At 45.4% G+C, this 18,793-nt stretch overlaps 1 pseudogene; it reads right to left on the bottom strand.

Annotated features, from left to right (window-relative positions):
- Nucleotides 1-852: 852 nt before the first annotated feature.
- Nucleotides 853-3,913, bottom strand: LOC125758761 (uncharacterized; annotated as a pseudogene).
- Nucleotides 3,914-18,793: the final 14,880 nt, after the last annotated feature.

The following is an 18,793-nucleotide window of genomic DNA, read 5'->3' as shown; positions in this document are numbered from 1 at the left end:
TTAACTAGGAGTGGCAACGCCATCACAAAAAAAAAGCATAGCGTCTGAGCAGGGTGATGCCCCTTCGTTAGACCCAGTATAGCTTTCAGTGCACTAGTGGAGACCAACGGAAGAAAAGTCAACATATTAGTGCTGTTTATCTGTAATTCTTGCAACAAAGGATTCATAAGGCTATGTCACAGTGATTAGTTGTAAACGTGTTTCAGAGCCACTTAATGGGTTGTTACATTTTAGGCGTCACTTATTTTTCATTTATTACATTTACAGCAAGAAGAGCTCCTCTAGGGAGTTCAATAATAATCATTTACTGACAAGAGAGCACAAATGCCTCCCGCCTTGTATTGCTGGCTTTTCATTTTTTATGCCTCCCAGTAAAGCCGCTTGCATTGTATTTAGCAGAAATTTAATGGAACTTGGAACAGAAACTTGAGCTTGTTGGCAGGAGTCCATCATGACAGGAGGTTATGCATGCAAATACAAACACAACAGAACGAGAAAAGTTGTGTTGTCCTGTCCTCTTGTGTTTACGCACCTTAACGTCTTTCATAATCGAATGAAACCACTTATTCAGTGTACCTTCTGCTTGTTCGACATCTTTTCAAATATTCATTGTATACAGATTGGACCCTGCTCTATGTTAGAGCTTGTGTTCTGTTCGGCTAGATAAATCGACTGTGGTTACATTTAGAAGGGAAACAACAACGGGTCAGAGCAATATGAGTTCGTGTGGTTTATTTTGTGAAAAAATGAGAGCAAAGCAAGATTTAATAAACCCATTGAAACAAAGCTACGATGCTGCGCAGACTTATTACAAGTTATGAATAATGAAATGGCAACTATATCAGAACACCATCACACGAAAACCTGCGTCAGAATGTGCAGCATAAATGTGCACTTCAATGACGAATACAAGTTGTAAAAGGGCACAAAAACATAAAACCATGCCTATAGTAGCTGATCTGCAAAAAGTTTGCCGAGGGGCTTATCAGCAGGTTTGGCTGAGAAAAAGAAAGAGGTACAGCACGTAAATCACGTAGTAAGAATCATTACTGAAAGCTGAAACGGCCGAGTGACATAACTGAACATAGTGACGCAGCTTAAAACAAGAGGAAAAACATTTACAGCAAGGAGTGTACTAGCCTCTTATGTGCTTCAATGGGGGCCGAAATGCAAAATAATACCCGTGTGCTTAGGTTTAGGTGCATATTAAAGAATCCCATCTGATCAAATTATTTCAGAGTCCTTCAATACGGCATGCCTCATAATCATATCGTAGTTTTCGCACTAAACACCAGCAATTTTTATAATTGACCTCATGCAATATGCTCAAAAGAAGCTAATTCCGTATTCAGCAACTTTTATGATGTGAAGTATTTCAAGATAAACAACTCTGTGGCAAAATCACTTGAAGTATTCACAAAAAAAACGCCAGGCCTGCGTTGAAACCGCAGCACAGTCACAGCGAAAGCTGGAAGAGCGGCGTTTCTAGAGCTCATTGTAAGCTCTATTGGGGCTACAATACAAGTACACTAGAAAGGTACCCACTACGCCATAAATCACAATTTTTTTGAAGTTGGGAAGCACCTACTAAGCCATTATTCGTCATTCTGCGGAGAAGCGAGACACCAGCTACACGTCTGTAAGGCATTATGTGCACTTTGTTGACGCGACGACTGATGACGATGAAGAATTATGGCTCAGCCCTTTGTAATGGGTTCGAAGCTTTAAACGGCCCACCAGTTATGTAATTTGCATTGGGTGATGCCCGGTCGCTATTTCATTCTCCCGTCATGATGTATAACATACGTTGACGTGGGGGAGAGACGGGGTGGGGGGGGCGAAGAACTTTACTGAGACCCCGAGGAAATGGATCATGCGCTTATGGGCTTCCTTGGCAACCAATACAAGTGCACTTGCGAGGAACCCACTACGCTATAAATCATTGTAATTTTTGCGAAGTAGGGCAGCAGGCACTGTGCCATTTTTCGTAATTCTACGGAGAGCGTTGGTACCTGCTAAACGCATGTAAGTCATTATGTGCACTGTGTTGATGCTCTGCCTGATGACAATGAAGAATTATGGCAGACCCCTTTGTAATGGGTTGGAAGCATTCAACAACCTACTCGTTGCGCATTTCGCATTGTGTGACGCCTGGTTACAGAATTCGCGTTGTGCGACGCTTGGTGCTCATTTTACTCTTCTACCACGCTATATTGCATATGTTGATGTGGTTCCTTCCCGAAATGAAGCCTGTATAGGACCTTTTTGCAAAGCACTTTCAAGCACCGGCATGGCTCAGAGTTTGAATACTGGGCTCCCACGCAGAGAGCCCAGGTTCGAACCTCGTTCCATCCTGGAATTTTCTTCTTATTTCGTTTTTTTTTCTTATTTCGAGCGATACTGGTTACGGACACCGGCGGTGGCGGCGCCGGCGGCGGACAACTACGGCGCCAAAAACGGCCGGTGAAATGATCTCTTAACAGCTTTCGCTGTAAAACGATGTGCTGCTAAAATTGGGGATGACAAATTTGTGAATACAGCAGCCACTATCACAATGTCATCAAGTAGTTCCGCCATGCTCCAGGAAATCCTTGTTGACAAGACTTTAAATATCTCCATTCGCTGTATAGCACACTCGACGTGGACTCGGGCCGACGCTATCTTTTGTCTTCGAAGTGCGTCACCTTTTGACATCTGCTTTTGTTGTTGTTTGAATGGAGGCCTGATTATTTCAATTAAATGGTCTGCACATGTGTCATCAATAAGAAAGCCGCGGTCTGCCATGATGGCATCTGAGACTGGATCTAGTTCTTTATACAGACCGTTTTGTTAGAATATAGCCTTGTCCGATGTTCGGCCCCATACCCTTTACTTATGTGGACAATTAGACCACTTGGTGTGACAGTCACCATGCATTTGACTGTGAAGCTCTTCTTATAGAAGGAATAGCGCTGCAACGCACACCGCAGACAGTTAGGCTGGCATATTGAAATTTCTGTACAGTCCACAATGGCACGCACGTTGCGGAACTGTTTAAAACACATGGGCAAATGCTCAACAACTTCTTCTTTTGCTGGTACAGTCACATTTAATGTCAAAACTTCTGACAAATGCTGAACTGTTTCTGCAATTGTGTTGCTGCATGTAGTCAGTGAACAGTTAAAAAGGTGACTAAGAAAAGCTGTAGAAATATTATGCTTCAATTTTATCAAAGTTAAAGCAATTCTTTCTTTTGCAGACAACTGATGCCGTCCTGAGAGCGGATGAATCATTGTGTAGCATTTCACTAGAGCATCCAAAATTTCTATTGATGGCAGGCCTGTTAAAGTATTTATGTTGTCGCTATTTATCGTGTCCACAAACTTGTGTGGAAAAAAACCTGCTGTCACTTGGACAGCTTTATGTTCGGTAGTTCGAGTCCCCGAAGCCATTTCTACGAGGATATGTGCCACATCTTTTTCCTCTCCAGAGAACTCTACCACTTGTGTCCGGGGGCCAAGTTAGCAAGCACATTCCTGTCACAACAAAAGCGAGTTATTATATCTGGAATAACCAATAGCGCTGACTTCAGACGTAGAGACATATGATTTTTCTCACTGCTTTTTTTCCAATAATCTATGTCAGCATGTTAAATGAAAAGTTTGAAATAGTAAGTCCAAAGTTTTTGTGTACGTCAGTTAAAGCACACACATCTCACGATAAAAAGCTCTTTGCAAAGTAAATCCAGAAAGCATAAACCATACTCTGAAACGATCGCGAAAGACGACAATATTGCTTTTCGTGACGTAGAATCTGATGTGTTCACTAACCAGCCAGTGCAACGTCATTGTTGCACTAGCTGTTGGTGTTACGAATGTCTCATAACACAGGATTGGACATACTGTAAGAGCGCAGAGCAACCCGAGTGCGGCATTTTCGAGTGTACGCTGGCTTCCATACGCAGTGGTCAGGCTTAGCTGGGGCTACTTGAAATGCAACACGTGTTGAAAGTGCTTTCAATGTTTCCTGTGCAGTAGTTTAAAGCACACTAACCATTTAAATAATGCCGTTTTTGTGAAATGTATTTTTGCTGAGAGTTTAACTTGCGTACTCAGAGAGGTCAGCTGTCGTGTGCCACCGCAGCGACTTCGTCTCAGAATCTCAACATGTTGGCGGCATGTGATAAACCAGCAACGCATGGTTCATGTTCTTGGAATGTTCAAACCACGCACAAAAACACGCATGGGCAAAAGAACAAGTACTGAAAACACACCGAGGTAATGCTTGCTGAAAGCTTCAGTGCGAAAATTGCTACGAATTTCCACCAAGGCTTGAATACTGCCTATTTCCCCGAGATGCTCTACTTCACCACCAATTTCCAATGATCAGGGGTGTTCGTTTATTCCAGGCATGTCAAGAGCACCGTCACATCGATGGAAAAGTAGATAGCATCCGCACCTTTCCCAGTTTTGCTCAATATCCAATCAGTGTGCACCAAAGGCAACACTTATGCCTTTTGCGATCGTTTCAGAATACAGCCCCATGATGGAGTCTTGATAAAACAAGTTACCATCACAAATGTACAAAAAAATGTTGCCATATTTTCCAAGTCCTTGTTGGTTACGTTGTGCACAAGGCTTTGGTTGAAGCCATTGTCATCAAGGGACGAGAGATCATCCTGTAATGTAATATCGTGTTTAGTTAAAGAAAACAGTGGGCTGAAGTATAAAGAAGTTTCAGGCAGCCAATTTACCATAGTTGGGCTGGCAGGACCAAGTACACCAGGCAATGTGTTTGCTTTCGCTTTGCTTTGAGCAGTGTGTTTGCTCGATTCATTCTGTAATGCGTGAAAAAGTGTTGACATTGTTATTTAACCCATATATGTAATCGTGGCTTATGTACAGGGATGACCACATCTGTGGTGAATACGTCATTACTATTCAAGCTGATAAAACTAAAACAATTGTACTTCGCAAGGAAAATATCCTTTATATGTGTAATCATGTTGTCGATAAGGTCAATAATAATTTTAAAAGTTAGACATTATTAGACATCAGCTTCTATGACGTGTTCACCTTAGATGTGCACGATAAGTTCTGTGTTATGCGGTCAAACTAACTCACTCTGGCTGACCGTTCGGTACGTCGGCGAAGCCTCGCCTGCGACAGCTCTCTTAAACGAGCATCTTTGTTCTCATCCTGGCATGATGTCTTTGGTAGGTTCTGGCTTGGTACGGCGATGTTTTTTAGCCGTCTTCACTGGCATGGGCCATGTGAAAAATAAATTGTTTAACCTTTATGCGTCGATGTGTGTTGCATTTAGTTTTTCACAACAGAAAAGCAATGTTTTTAGGAAAAAGAAAGGGCACTTGCAAGCAAATTAGGGTCATGTTTGGAGTGTTATGAAACATTGCACACCGAACGTAGCATCTGCAAGACACAGTTTAACGTTGCTTGTAACAAAATAAAATGATGAATGCTTATGACGCTGACGTCAGCATAATCGAAATAATCTACATAACGCTACTTTAGGTACTAATACTGCACTTGTAATACGGTGTACGCCAGCAAAAAGTGGATGCGGTTGGTTTTTCTTGACTTGCAAGGGCGAGTAAAATTGTCGCGAGGGTGGCGTGCATCTCACCAATTACTGTAATAAACCGGCTGAGTGAAATAACAGCATCATATGGACACATTCGCGCGTGATTGGAAGACAAATCCGTACTCGTGCGCGAAGAGCTTTTTGAGTGCACTGCGAATTCGCCCGTGCCATGCAAGAGACTGCGCTTTCAATAAGTGCCAAGGTTACAATGACCGCTTCCCCGAACTTGCTGGTACGCGAGTAATAAACACTAAGACTTCCTACACGTGTTCACGATGCGCGAGCGTTGTGCTGGAAAGTGCATAGGATGCCTTCCGGGTTGTCGCCACATGTAGTGCAGAAGACGCGAACAACGCAGACACCGTTCAAAGGTCGCACATGTGCTCGAACTGCGGCATGATACATGCAGCTAATAGTCGCACGTGTGCCCAATAGACCAAGTCCTCGTATTCCGGTTAACATACAAAGAAAATAAGGTACAGCTCAATCGCAACTGTAATGCACATGGCGCACCGAGACCTCGCAGTGCCACATTTGTTGACATACTTCAGGCGCCGCAGCGACACGTAAAGTCCCTAGATACAATGGTCATGCAATAGGTTCTAGTTCAGAAGTTTATACTTATGTCTAACCTGGAAAGAAGAAATCATCCCGTGCAAAATGCCGCGAGCAAACGGTCATCGTCGGTGTCACAGCCTTGCCGATGCGAAGATTCGCAATCCACCGCGCTCTGCGGCTTCGGTCTTTGACCTCGGAAGGAAATGCATGAAAAGAAATAGCGCTATCTTTCCATCTCGCAGACACGCACTGAGGAACACAGCATAACTGCTTGGCCGTTCGTTTTTTCTTTACTGGCGGCCCCATCTTACCACCCAGGACTGCAGCCGATACGGTACTTATGGCGTCCGGACTGTTTTGGAGCTAAGTGCGCAGTTTCCTCCCACTGCCGCTAGGTGCCGCATGAGTTGCTGGAGTCGCGAATATGCGACGCTCTTCTGGCTATCACACCTCGTTCTCTGATTACGCTTTCACCGTTAACTACTACAGCTACCACAAGGGCTTGTTTAATCACTTAACATGGACGTTAGTCGTCCGGATGGAGATGTACCACCAATCATCAAAGTGGGTGCATACAGGTTAAACGGTGCCATTAGCTGCCAAACATCAATATACATTATGCAAACTCTCTTATATCATATACACTAAGCATTCAGTTACTTCTGTAAGGGCACGCATTACTTTCGTGTTATTCCGATTCCTATGACGGAGGGATCAACCATGCTTTTTTTTTAAATGGCTGAATTGTGAAGAGCACGATGTTGCAATTATTGCACTGAGCCGAGACGACGAAGCTACGTTTGCCTCATGCGACTGCGTAATTTGTGTGGTTGGAATCAGTAGATTTCAATTTGCTTTATTTCAGGACGGAAACGTTTTCGGAGTATTCGAGAAGGCAAGAACTGATGCGTTTGTCCAAGGAGGGGTTAACAGCTGTAGAATCAGCTCTCTGCAAAGTCTCGATCCGAAACTCAAGTGGACCAGCTTTTTATCCTGCCCCCAGTGCTTCTTCTCGGTGCGTGAATATGCTATGTACTAACGGCTGAAGAAATACTCTGCGTGTTTATGTATTGTCTCTGTTATTACCTATGGAAAAAACCGCTCTAAAAATTCATGTGTAGGCATGAGGCATATCCCATATGCAGAATTTTACTTTTTGTGTTTATCACAATGAAGTGCTCAGTGTACCCGACATGACGTCCTCCCTTCAGTGGCGTTATAATCAGCTAGGCATTGTATTCGCGGTGAAAGAAAAGCTGCATATAGGCTTATTTCACCTGTTCTTTCAGAAGCCACGGATGTGGCTATTTCGCGCAAAGAAATCACAAGGGAAGGGTTAAGGGGAGCTCCCGTTAACACTTCCCTTGTGATTTCTTTGCGCGAAATAGCCACGTCCGTGGCTTCTGAAAGAACACGAACCGACTAGCCCAACAACGTGTGCTTCTGGATTATTTCACCTGGTCGTTGAGTAATACGCTTTTCTTCGAATGTTATGAGCTGCTGCATAAACTGACCATGGCCTGCATCCCGTTGCCGCCAACTAACTCTCAAGTAGTGTTCATGTGCCATATGTTGTGTCTTGCTCTTTTTAGCGCAATGTACTACTTACTGCGCTAAATGTGATCTTTTTCATTTTGTTTATCTGGTGAAGGTGTCCAGCATTTCATGTATATTTGTGCAAAATCTGAGCAAATATGTAACTGGTTCTTTTGTGTTTCGTATCAGTTGAACGGCTAGTAAGTAAACCATTGCATTAATATTTCGTATTTACATATTTCGCGCTTCGTTATGTTTTTGTCATGCACTCACATTTTAGGGGCGAAGCTCCTTAAGGCGGCACCCGTTCGTCCCTCGTAGTCGTCATCGCCGTAGTAGTCCGTAACAAGTCTTACGCTTTGACCTCCAAGGTGGTGCCGGTGGGAGATTTCTCCTGTGCGTTGTTGAACAATAAAAAATTCGCAGCGTGCGCGTTAACTAAAAGCCGAATTCTTCTGTCTCTCATTCCCCGCCATTGGCATGTTCCAGTAGGAAACGTTAGTAGAAGTAGAAGTGTAAGTGCTAGCTAAAAGCCGACTTCTTCTGTCTCTCATTCCCATTAGCAGCCATTGTTTACCTCCAAGGTAGTGCCTGGTGAGATTTCTCCTGTGCGTGATTCAACAATAAAAATTTTGTTCAAAACGCCGTTGATTGATGAAATAAACCAACGAAAGACGCCAGATGTTTTGTAAAAGCAGAACGAAAGAACGCCAGATGTTTTTCTTAAAGTGTAGTAGTAGTAGTTGTATGTAGCCACCTCGCCCGATCGTCAACGGGCGAGGTGGACCGGCAACGGCGCGAGGACCCTGCCGTACGAGAGTTAAATCCACTAAAAGACATACTTTGCGGGCGATACACTCTAGTGAGCTTTCAACTTTTCGTCTTAATGTACATGATAAAGAAATTATTTCTACGAAAAACGCAAGGCACACCTTGAGCAATATATTTGGTTTTGGGACGCTAAATGGAACCATGAGGCGATGCGAAGCCGGAGCACTTGCACGATCGCGTTCCGTTGGCTTTCGTTGGGCATGCTACCGACCTCGCGTCGTGGAACGCGCGTCCTGTCTTCCCTCTAGCCTTGCCTTTAATTCGCACAGGGCGAGCGGGGAATGCGGTCGCTCTTGGCGCTCTTTCGCTCGGGAGCGGACTTCTTCCTTGCATTTCACCGATCACAAGTGATAATGAAGGGACCACGTAAACCAACAGTACAATAAAAGTTTGATGTTTAATATATACACGATGTTTCACACTCTTTATATTATGTACTGGGCGCATTTCACGGAAGAGTTTCACGGTTTACAGATGATTCCCTCCGTAGCTTCGCCCCACTCATCATCATTCACCCCGTGGATATGCTCTGATTTTTTTTTAAACTACATGACTACCTCACATCAGAGGCTCCTCTGCACTTTGGTCGGTACTGCACCAAATGAAAATCGTGTTTCTTATATGTTTGTACATCAAAGGGCCTACACTAGAGCTCTGCACGGGCCCGGGCCGGCCCGAAAGCCCGGGCCCGGCCCGGCTCGCGGGCCGGGTCGGGCCGGGTAAGAGATTGTCGGGCCGGGCTCGGGCCGGGCTCGGGCCTGAGCCAGGCCCGTATTAGGCCCGGGTCTCGTACGTATCTGTATAATTGCGTGTGTACGTTGTTTGGCTATGTTTTTGTTGTTTTGTGGGGCTTAACTTCCCGAAGCGACCCAGGCTATGTGAGACGCCGTCGTTGAGGGCTCCGGGTAATTTAAAACCACCTGGAGTGCATTGGCGTGCACAGAAATTGCACAGTACAAGACATCTACAATTTTGCTCCAATTTGTATGCTGCACGTAATTTCAAGAAACGCCTAATATAAGTTCCCACCATTATAGTGAGTGAAAGACGTTCCTGGGTACCGTGTAAGCAAAGCAACGGTAAACTGCCTAGATTAGTGTATATAAGATGTGCGCGTTTGTATGTAGGTAAACATTTCGATGTTTTCGAGTATGCAGCTACGCTCGCAGGCCCGCGGCGCCTGTTTCCGCCTGCCTGACTCCGTGGACTGGTCAACGTGACTTGTGAGCCATTAATATATCAGGAGCTGTTTTTCGTGCAGTTTAAGTGCAAGATGCGGAGCGACTCTTATGACAGGGCGAACACCGTTGTTGATTTTCCCATTACTAGTGGTAAGGCGCCAGACCATAGCGACACTCGTTACCCCGAGTGTGGCTCACAACTGGAGTGATGAGGCAAGAGAAGCGATCCGGGATTCTGGGAATAACCAACACACACACAAACACACACAGACTGATCAGTTTTATTTAAAGCGCCCTTTATTCAACACACCGTTACTGTACACACGTCTTACACGAGTGTTTTGTTTTAAATAACTTCGGAATGAAAACACATTTTCACGTAAAAGATGGCGGGGACCTCGTTTCGCTTAGGCACTAGCTATGCACGAATGAAAGCACTTCTATCTGAGAAACCGCTTCAGAATTTGCTTTCAGGGTGAGCCCCAGGCATATTCCGATAACCAAGCCATCTTCTGGCAGTCAGGGCACTCCGTTCTTTTTTGTTTTTTGTTTTTCATTCCATTGTGCAATAGATGAAGTTTGCAGGAGACTTGCTACTTTACTCAACAGCCCTAGCTCGTATGCAATTGATGTAGGCTCAAACTGAGAACGTCTACTATGTTTTTTTTCCCACTTTATGGAGGTAATATATTTTGTAGTCGTTCTTTGAAATGCAAAAATAAGATTGCGTGGTTAGCACTGCGTGCGTACATGAAACAGCCAGCTATGACTCTAATTATTTTATATTGCTCTGCAATTATTTCGCAAGACTGTTACGGGCGTAATTAACCAAAAGTATGCACAGTACCAGTGAAAGTCGTGACACTGAAAGAAGTTCCTAAAACAATCTCTAGAAAATATCTTGTGTGCGGCAGGTATCTTCACAATAACCGAAGGTTGGACAGTGCCTCCTTTATGCTCAAGGCATAACTAGCTGAAACGGGCCGGGCCCAGACCTTTCGGGCCCGGGCCGGGTACGGGCCACATTTAAGAACACCGGGCCGGGCTCGGCCGGGCCGCAGCATGGCGTTTTTTTTTATTTATTTATTTTTATTTATTTTCAAATACTGCCAATCCCTCAAAGGGATTATTACAGGGGTGGGAGTTAATTCATACATGAATGTACAGAAGTAATGCGAACAGCAAGTTATGCGCTCTGTAAGAAATAGACATTTACACGTATAAACAAAAACAAAAATGCACACTCTAAGTAAGCAATTACATCAAGCATACCACAGCAATAAAATAAAACAATAGTATTAAACAGAGTAACATGTGTCCGCGTCAAACAGCTTCATCCACGAGTTCAGAGAATAATTCTAGCGTAGGCTGAGTAACAATAAATTCATCTAAGGCATTCCAGTCTCTTACAGCTCGTGGAAAAAAAGAGAAGCGAAATACATTGTTAGTAGGACGAAATTCTTCTAACGTGAATCTGTGTTTGTGTCGCGTTTCTCTCGCAGAGCTATATGTAACAAATGACCTGGGGTTGATCTTAAAACTATTTTGTAACAACAAATACAGGAATTTCAATCTGTGCACTTTCGCTCGGTTAAACAAAGTAGCCAGGCCAGCCAGCCGAAGAAGTTCTGTTGGGGAATCACTACGCCTGTAACGATTGAAAATAAAGCGGACAGCTTTCCTTTGTACCCGCTCAAGCGCAGCGATGTTGTGTTTAGTATGCGGAAACCACGCAATACTGGCGTATTCCAATGTCGGCCGGATGAGACTGGTGTAGGCAAGAAAACGTGTTTCAAAGGTAGATCCGGCAAGCGATCGTTTGAGGAAGAACAATTTATTCATTGCTTTCTTAGAAATTTGCTGCACATGCGCATTCCAGCTTAGGTCACTGCTTATCGTTACACCCAGATATTTGTACTGTGAAACGTTTCGTAGTGGGGTACCGTTGATACTGTAAGGAAAGGTAAGTGTTGATTTCTTGTTTGTAATGTTCATGTAGACCGTCTTTTCTGCATTTAACACCATTTGCCAGTCTGAACACCACTGAGCCACTTCGTACAAAGAATTACTAAGTTTTGTTTGGTCATCTTCAGTTTTGATTGTGTGGTACAGTACGCAGTCATCTGCAAATAGCCTAATGTTTACGTCGACGTGCTTAGTTATGTCGTTTATATATAGTAAGAAGAGCATTGGGGCTAATACAGAACCCTGCGGTACACCAGATAAAACGGGAACAGTATCAGATACGTGGTCATTGTACTGTACGTACTGATAACGGTCTGAAAGGTAATCTTCAATCCAACACGTGAGTGGTCCTTCTCCTAATAGACATCTTAATTTATAGCTAAGCTTGAGGTGGGAAACGCGATCGAAAGCCTTGGAGAAGTCCATAAATATTACATCTATTTGTAGTTGGCTGTTAACATCTTTGGCAAAGTCATGAAGCGTTTCTACTAATTGAGTAACAGTCGACAGGCCACTACGAAACCCATGCTGATTGGAGTGTAATATGTCGTGACTTTCGACGAACTCTGTTAAATATTTCAGGATGATATGTTCCAGTATTTTGCAAGATGTGCATGTCAGAGATATTGGCCTGTAGTTAGCTGGGAAAAACGTATCACCTGATTTGTGCACGGGTACTATCTTTGCTAGCTTCCAGTCAGCTGGAAGATGACCAACGCGAAGTGACTTTAAATATATTAGCTGAAGGAACTTGCTTACAGGCTCAGCGTATCGCTTTAAAAAGGCATTTGGAACGTCATCTGGACCAGTGCTTTTCTTTTCGTCGAGGTTTAGCAAGAGGGATAATACACCCGCCTGCGATATGAAGGGGGTGTCTAATGGTGTATCTACGTCACTTGGTCTGAACTGGCCGCGTTGAAGTAGGCCGTTATCAGCGGTGAAAACAGACTGGAAGTAGCTGTTGAAAAGATCGGCTGTCTGTTTTCCTCCCGGGGTAGGCGTATACGCTTTGTTAGTATGTTTCACACTTATGTATCGCCAGAACTTATGAGGCGCTGTTTTGATAAAACTGTGTAAAGAGTGACTGAGAAAGCGTTTTTTCGCTAAATTCACTTTGCTCTTAAGGGACCTACATAATACTGGGATTTCCGACGCAATACTACTGCGTGGGTGAGCTTTCTGAGCTTTTCTGAGCCTTTTTAATTTACGCTTCATATGAATTATGTCGCGCGTGATCCATGGATTGTGCTTTCTGATGTTTTTTGTGACTGTTGGAACAAAGTTGTCTATGCAATGCCTAACAATATTTCTGAATGTTGACCATATCATATTTACCGTTGAGTGTTCATTTGAGTAGAGGTCCAGAAAGTTGGGAAATTCGTGAGCAAGGTATGTCATGATGGCAGCGTCATCCGCTCTTTTAAATGCAGGTACTCGTTTTGTTGTAGCTTTTATATGAATAGCGCTTGGATATTGCAAACAACACGAGACTATTTTGTGGTCAGATAGGCCTTCTAATGTCTCTACGTTGATAGGATACTTTAAAAAGTGATCACTTATAAACACGAGATCTAGAATAGAAGCGGAAGAGCCTTGATTGCGCGTAGGAACTGTAACAACTTGTGTAAGGTTAAATGTGAACATGATATCAGCAAGCACGTTACCAGTCTTCGTCGCTAGATTCAGCGAGTCCCATTTCACTTCAGGCAGGTTAAAATCACCTGCTATAATAATTTTTTCCCACGAGGAGCGTGTGTAAGCGTATAATCGTAAAGTGCTTCTAAAAATGAAACTTCAGCATCAGGTGGTCTGTAAACGACGCCAATGTAGGTTATTTCATCCTTGACGTAGAATTTACACCATACTGCTTCGGTGTCAGAGGCCACGGGCATAGCTGTGTAGGGAATACCGTGCCGAATTAATAGGGCTACTCCTCCTCCTCTCGTTTTCCTGTCCTTGCGCAGAATCGCATACCCCGGTGGTGCTACCTCGTGATCTAGGATACCGGAATGCGTCCACGTTTCAGTGAGCGCTACAATATCAGGTTGATAAGACAGTAGGACAGCTTCGAGTTCATGTGTTTTATTGATAATGCTGCGACAATTTACATTCAAAAGTGTCAACGTGGATGGTTCCGAGTGTGGCGCGCTTTTGCGCGTCTTTGTCCTTCGTTTTTTTCAGCCTCAACGATGTCATTTCGTTCACTGTCCCAGAAGAATAGGCGGCCATTTATGCGAACTTTATCGTAAATTAATGTAACCTTCTCATGGCGGTCACGATTAGCTTTTGTTTTTTGCCACAACTTTCTTCTGATGTCACGAATGGGCTGGGAGAAGTCTTCGCTAATCGAGAAGCCTGTGTCTTTGAGTCTTGAACACCGTTTTAGAATGTTAATTTTGTCACGGTAGTCCAACAGCCTTAAGATTACTGGTCTTACTTTTTGTTCATTACCCGGTTTTCGAGCACCCAGTCGGTGAATTCTCTCTATTCCTGAGGTAGTAAATTCTAGTATATCTTGGAATACATTTTTCGCAACCGTATCGTGTAAAGATTTAGACGTTTCATTCTGTTGTTCTTTCACACCATAAATGATAAGGTTAGATCGCCGGCTTCTGTTTTCTAGCTCGTCGACTTTTTTCGCCATAGCCGAGAGACCGTTTTCCAGTTCCGATATTCTTTTCGTACAGTCTACTATTTGTTTTTCAAGCCCGCCGATTTTCTCGATCTTTTTATCTATTGCATTCAACTTCTCGTTGATTTCAGTTTTTCCGTTCTTAATTTCCTGAATGTCTTCAGCTATCAGTTTTAGCTGTTCTGCTACTGTGGGACCCGGATTTTGTTCGATGTCGCCACCGAGAAGCAGCAATGATTTTAGAGAATCTATGACATCGTGTAACATTTCACACAATAGCATTATGGACCGTGGGCACGGCAGCAAGAGTAAGCAGACGTCGTCGCTACGATAAGATTTAGCGTTGCGTCTCCTCACCTGCATGAAAAATAGTAGCGGGTTTGAGTACTGCATCTTGGTGTTGCTGCCGAGCCCACTGCCGCACGGTCCTTGCGAAGCTTGTTTTATAGCTGTGATCCTCGATGCCGATAGATCTGCCGGCTCCAAGAATGGTAGGGTAGCGCCGCTGGGGACGCCATCACATGGCCGGTAGCGAAGCACGTCATGAGGCGGTAATCTTTCGATCGTCATGTTGGGCGCTAAATGTTGCAGCTGTAGCGCATCACATTGTGCCGCTGTTGATGATGACCGCAGCAAGCCGAGCAATATCTGCATGAAAAATAGTAGCGGGTTTGAGTACTGCATCTTGGTGTTGCTGCCGAGCCCACTGCCGCACGGTCCTTGCGAAGCTTGTTTTATAGCTGTGATCCTCGATGCCGATAGATCTGCCGGCTCCAAGAATGGTAGGGTAGCGCCGCTGGGGACGCCATCACATGGCCGGTAGCGAAGCACGTCATGAGGCGGTAATCTTTCGATCGTCATGTTGGGCGCTAAATGTTGCAGCTGTAGCGCATCACATTGTGCCGCTGTTGATGATGACCGCAGCAAGCCGAGCAATATCTGCATGAAAAATAGTAGCGGGTTTGAGTACTGCATCTTGGTGTTGCTGCCGAGCCCACTGCCGCACGGTCCTTGCGAAGCTTGTTTTATAGCTGTGATCCTCGATGCCGATAGATCTGCCGGCTCCAAGAATGGTAGGGTAGCGCCGCTGGGGACGCCATCACATGGCCGGTAGCGAAGCACGTCATGAGGCGGTAATCTTTCGATCGTCATGTTGGGCGCTAAATGTTGCAGCTGTAGCGCATCACATTGTGCCGCTGTTGATGATGACCGCAGCAAGCCGAGCAATATCTGCATGAAAAATAGTAGCGGGTTTGAGCACTGCATCTTGGTGTTGCTGCCGAGCCCACTTTTTCGGGCCGGGCCGAGCCCGGGCCGGAAAAATCGGCCCGTGCAGTGCTCTAGCCTACACTTTTGAATGTGTTCGATTTTTTAATTTCTAATTTCTAAATTATACAATGAACTTTTGTGTTTAGTCATGCACACACTGTGAATTCTTCCCTTCTGTTCTTCACCTGAACTTGTATCGTGCCCCATTACATGCAAATCTTCAGTTTCGGAAACACTGCAATAAAAAGAGGTCACAGAAATGTTGTAGGTGGGTTCATCCTTTATGCTCTAACACATGCTGGCTGCGGGCAAACACGAATGCGCGGCCAACACAGCACGCGCGCGAGCACACGCGAACAAATAAAAACCCCCGGCGCGTGGCATGGGAGAGGAGAAAAAGTAAGCGTACAAAAAAAACGGTGCACGGCATGGGAGAGGAGAAAAAGCAAGCGCACAAAAAAGAAAGAAAACGGCGCGCGGAGAGGGAGGGAGAGGGGTGGAGGCAAGCGGCTGTTGTTACTGTTGACGTATCGCTACGTCATCGCCGCTACTGCTTGGAGACCTTCCGCAAGCGGCGTAACTCAGTGGCGCTATCGGCGCTTGCGTCGGCGGAGCGCTTGAATTTCGCGTTCCCATGGGAGGTATACGAAGAGACCCACCAGTGACGCGGCGCGCCGTAGTCATGGCAACCGCTCCTCCATCGCTGATTGGCCACGGCGCTCTCCGGCAGCCAGAGAACGGCGCGAAAATGGGTCTCGGATTTTTTCTTCGAACGGCAAAGAACGGCTGACGTGCGCGAACGAAATCGCTTGCGCACGGCAGCCTGAGAACGTCAACCGGCAAACGGCGAGCTGTCGTGCCGCTGGCGTGAGCGGACCCTTAATGAACATCACGGCGGGACTAGAGGGAAACGCAACGCGCGTCGTGTCTACTATCTAGTGCGGCGCGAATTTTCTTGGGGCCAGCGTAAGCGGGGGAATGCGGTGGTACAGCCAGGCGACGCAGGCGTGTGTCACAGAGCTATTTTATTGCGATAGCATTTATATGGACAGTCTCGACGGGTTTTTGCCGTCTCCGTTGCCGTCGCCGTCATGTCCTTCCGGTATGAAGTCCAAATTGATAAGATCCCCTTGCGCATTGTATGTTCCACCGCGCGGAAAAGCGCGCGAGCGCGGCCGACGAACGCGGCTGAAGCAGATTTCAAACAAGACGGCCCATCGCTCGGACGGTGCATGCAATAACATCACCCCGCTCGGAAGGCCTGCCGTCGAAGCAGACAGGAAATGCCCCGCCCGTCTTTAACGGGCCTTAAAGGACGCGAAGATGCGAGGGGGGGGGGGGGGGGGAGGGGAGTGTCGCGTCGCGGGAAGAGCAACTTTGAATCTAAGGGTGCGGTGGCGATCGCTGGCACGCGCGCAATCTCGAAAGCCACCACAGCGGGCGGCTCGTATACCCTTCTATGTGCTGCGCTCTCAACGCGAAGTGACTTTGCGGGGAGCATCTCTCCCTGAAGCGGCCGTATTCTCTTACACCACCGTTTTGTAGTTAAGCGACATCGGATGCAAAACAGTTAGCTGCCAGCCTCACTTCACACTACAATTTCTTGCTAACGCATTCATTGCTTCGCCCTTGCGGTGAAACTGTGACTTTTAAATGCGAAGCATTTCTTAGCGAACCTCTGGCACTTTGAGCGTTTCTATCTACGTATCTATCTATCTATCTATCTATCTATCTAGCCGCCTACGTCTGGGTGCTCTCATGATCGCCTCCTTAACTTGGTGTACGCCAAAATTTGCATGGGAGGGTAAGCGGATTTGACGAATATGATTGCCGGGTCATGACATGAATAACGTTAAAATCCTGTCGCGTACGTCGTCAAACCCTTTCCACTGGACACGTGTGGCACATACCCGTTTACCATGGGCTGCGGTGTACGGGTATGCGCCACAGGTGATTGACAGTTTATATCTAACCAGGAACGGCGAGAACAGACATTGGTTACTTAAATGCTAAAGCGTTAAGGAAAACCAACATCGGAAGCCTTGACTAAACGAATGAAAGAATGAAAATTAGGATCCCAGCAGGAATCGAACCCAAGCATTCTGCGTGGCAATCAGGTATTCTACCACTAAGCCACGCCAGGTCTATAAAGTGGTTTGGAAAAATAGCCTACGCAGGCGTAATATCGGTCCAACGTCAATTGTCATTGTGGTGCTGGCTATCTAATTTTACAAGAAAGCAATAAACACTACATGATACTCCTACAATATATTCTCCTACGATACAGGCGTCATATCAGATTAACGTCTGTAGTTCCATTGTTGGCTCCTCTTTTATAGCACTCTAATAAACATTACGTTCGTATTCCTATGATTCAGCAAGCTATATTGAAGCATTGCTCGACCCCGGGGGAATATATGAACGAAAGTTACATATGATATCCTCATCATCACACCGTAAAGTGCACTTCGTCCACCAGAACGGCGCAGTGTCATCTTCATTTCTTACGAGGCTGGGCGATGGCCTCATGCTGACCCAGGATGATGCCAGATTGATTGACAGCCGCTTTGTAGACTAGGCTACGTAGGCCACATACACCCAGGTAGTCTACGAATACGACAAACACCATCCACTGATGCTGATCTAGGTAGCACTATCCAGGCCTACCAGCCTCGACGGCCTATACCTCACCAACGCGATGGGTGGCTTCAGGTTCCGACATGTCGCTGGCTCTGTCGACAGACAATTTGTCGACGAAATGACCGAGGTATCCACGAATTCCAACAGCTCTACTATACCACATACTTCACTACACATGGACCCCTCGTCACCACGATCCCGACCGGATCCTATAACAAGTCATGACTCACTGGTGACTCACTGGTGCTCACTGATCACGGTGATGATGCCCTTGTTGAAGAACTGTCACGAACTTCTTGCTCACATGTACATGGGTTCGTGAAACGTGCGTGCCTTCTCGGGACACGTATAAGCACTACATATCAGCTTACCGCTTCTGGTGTTGGTAATACCCACGTTCCATACCAAACCGTAAACTGGTTATATTCTGATATGCGGCTCTTCAACATATATATGTGTGCGTATAAAATTTATACAAATCTTTAGCGTCATTTTATAACGTGTCGCTGAGTAAAAAAAGTTACGCCAAAGTCCCCTAGCCACCGCATGCTTCGCATAACATCGACTCCCACGGTACGTGAGATCTGCCGAATTTTTTTAA

This window comes from Rhipicephalus sanguineus, chromosome 6, assembly GCF_013339695.2.
Source record: "Rhipicephalus sanguineus isolate Rsan-2018 chromosome 6, BIME_Rsan_1.4, whole genome shotgun sequence".
In the NCBI taxonomy this organism is placed as follows: domain Eukaryota; kingdom Metazoa; phylum Arthropoda; class Arachnida; order Ixodida; family Ixodidae; genus Rhipicephalus; species Rhipicephalus sanguineus.
Note: the sequence above shows the minus strand (reverse complement) of the source record. Positions and strands in the feature narration are given on the sequence as shown.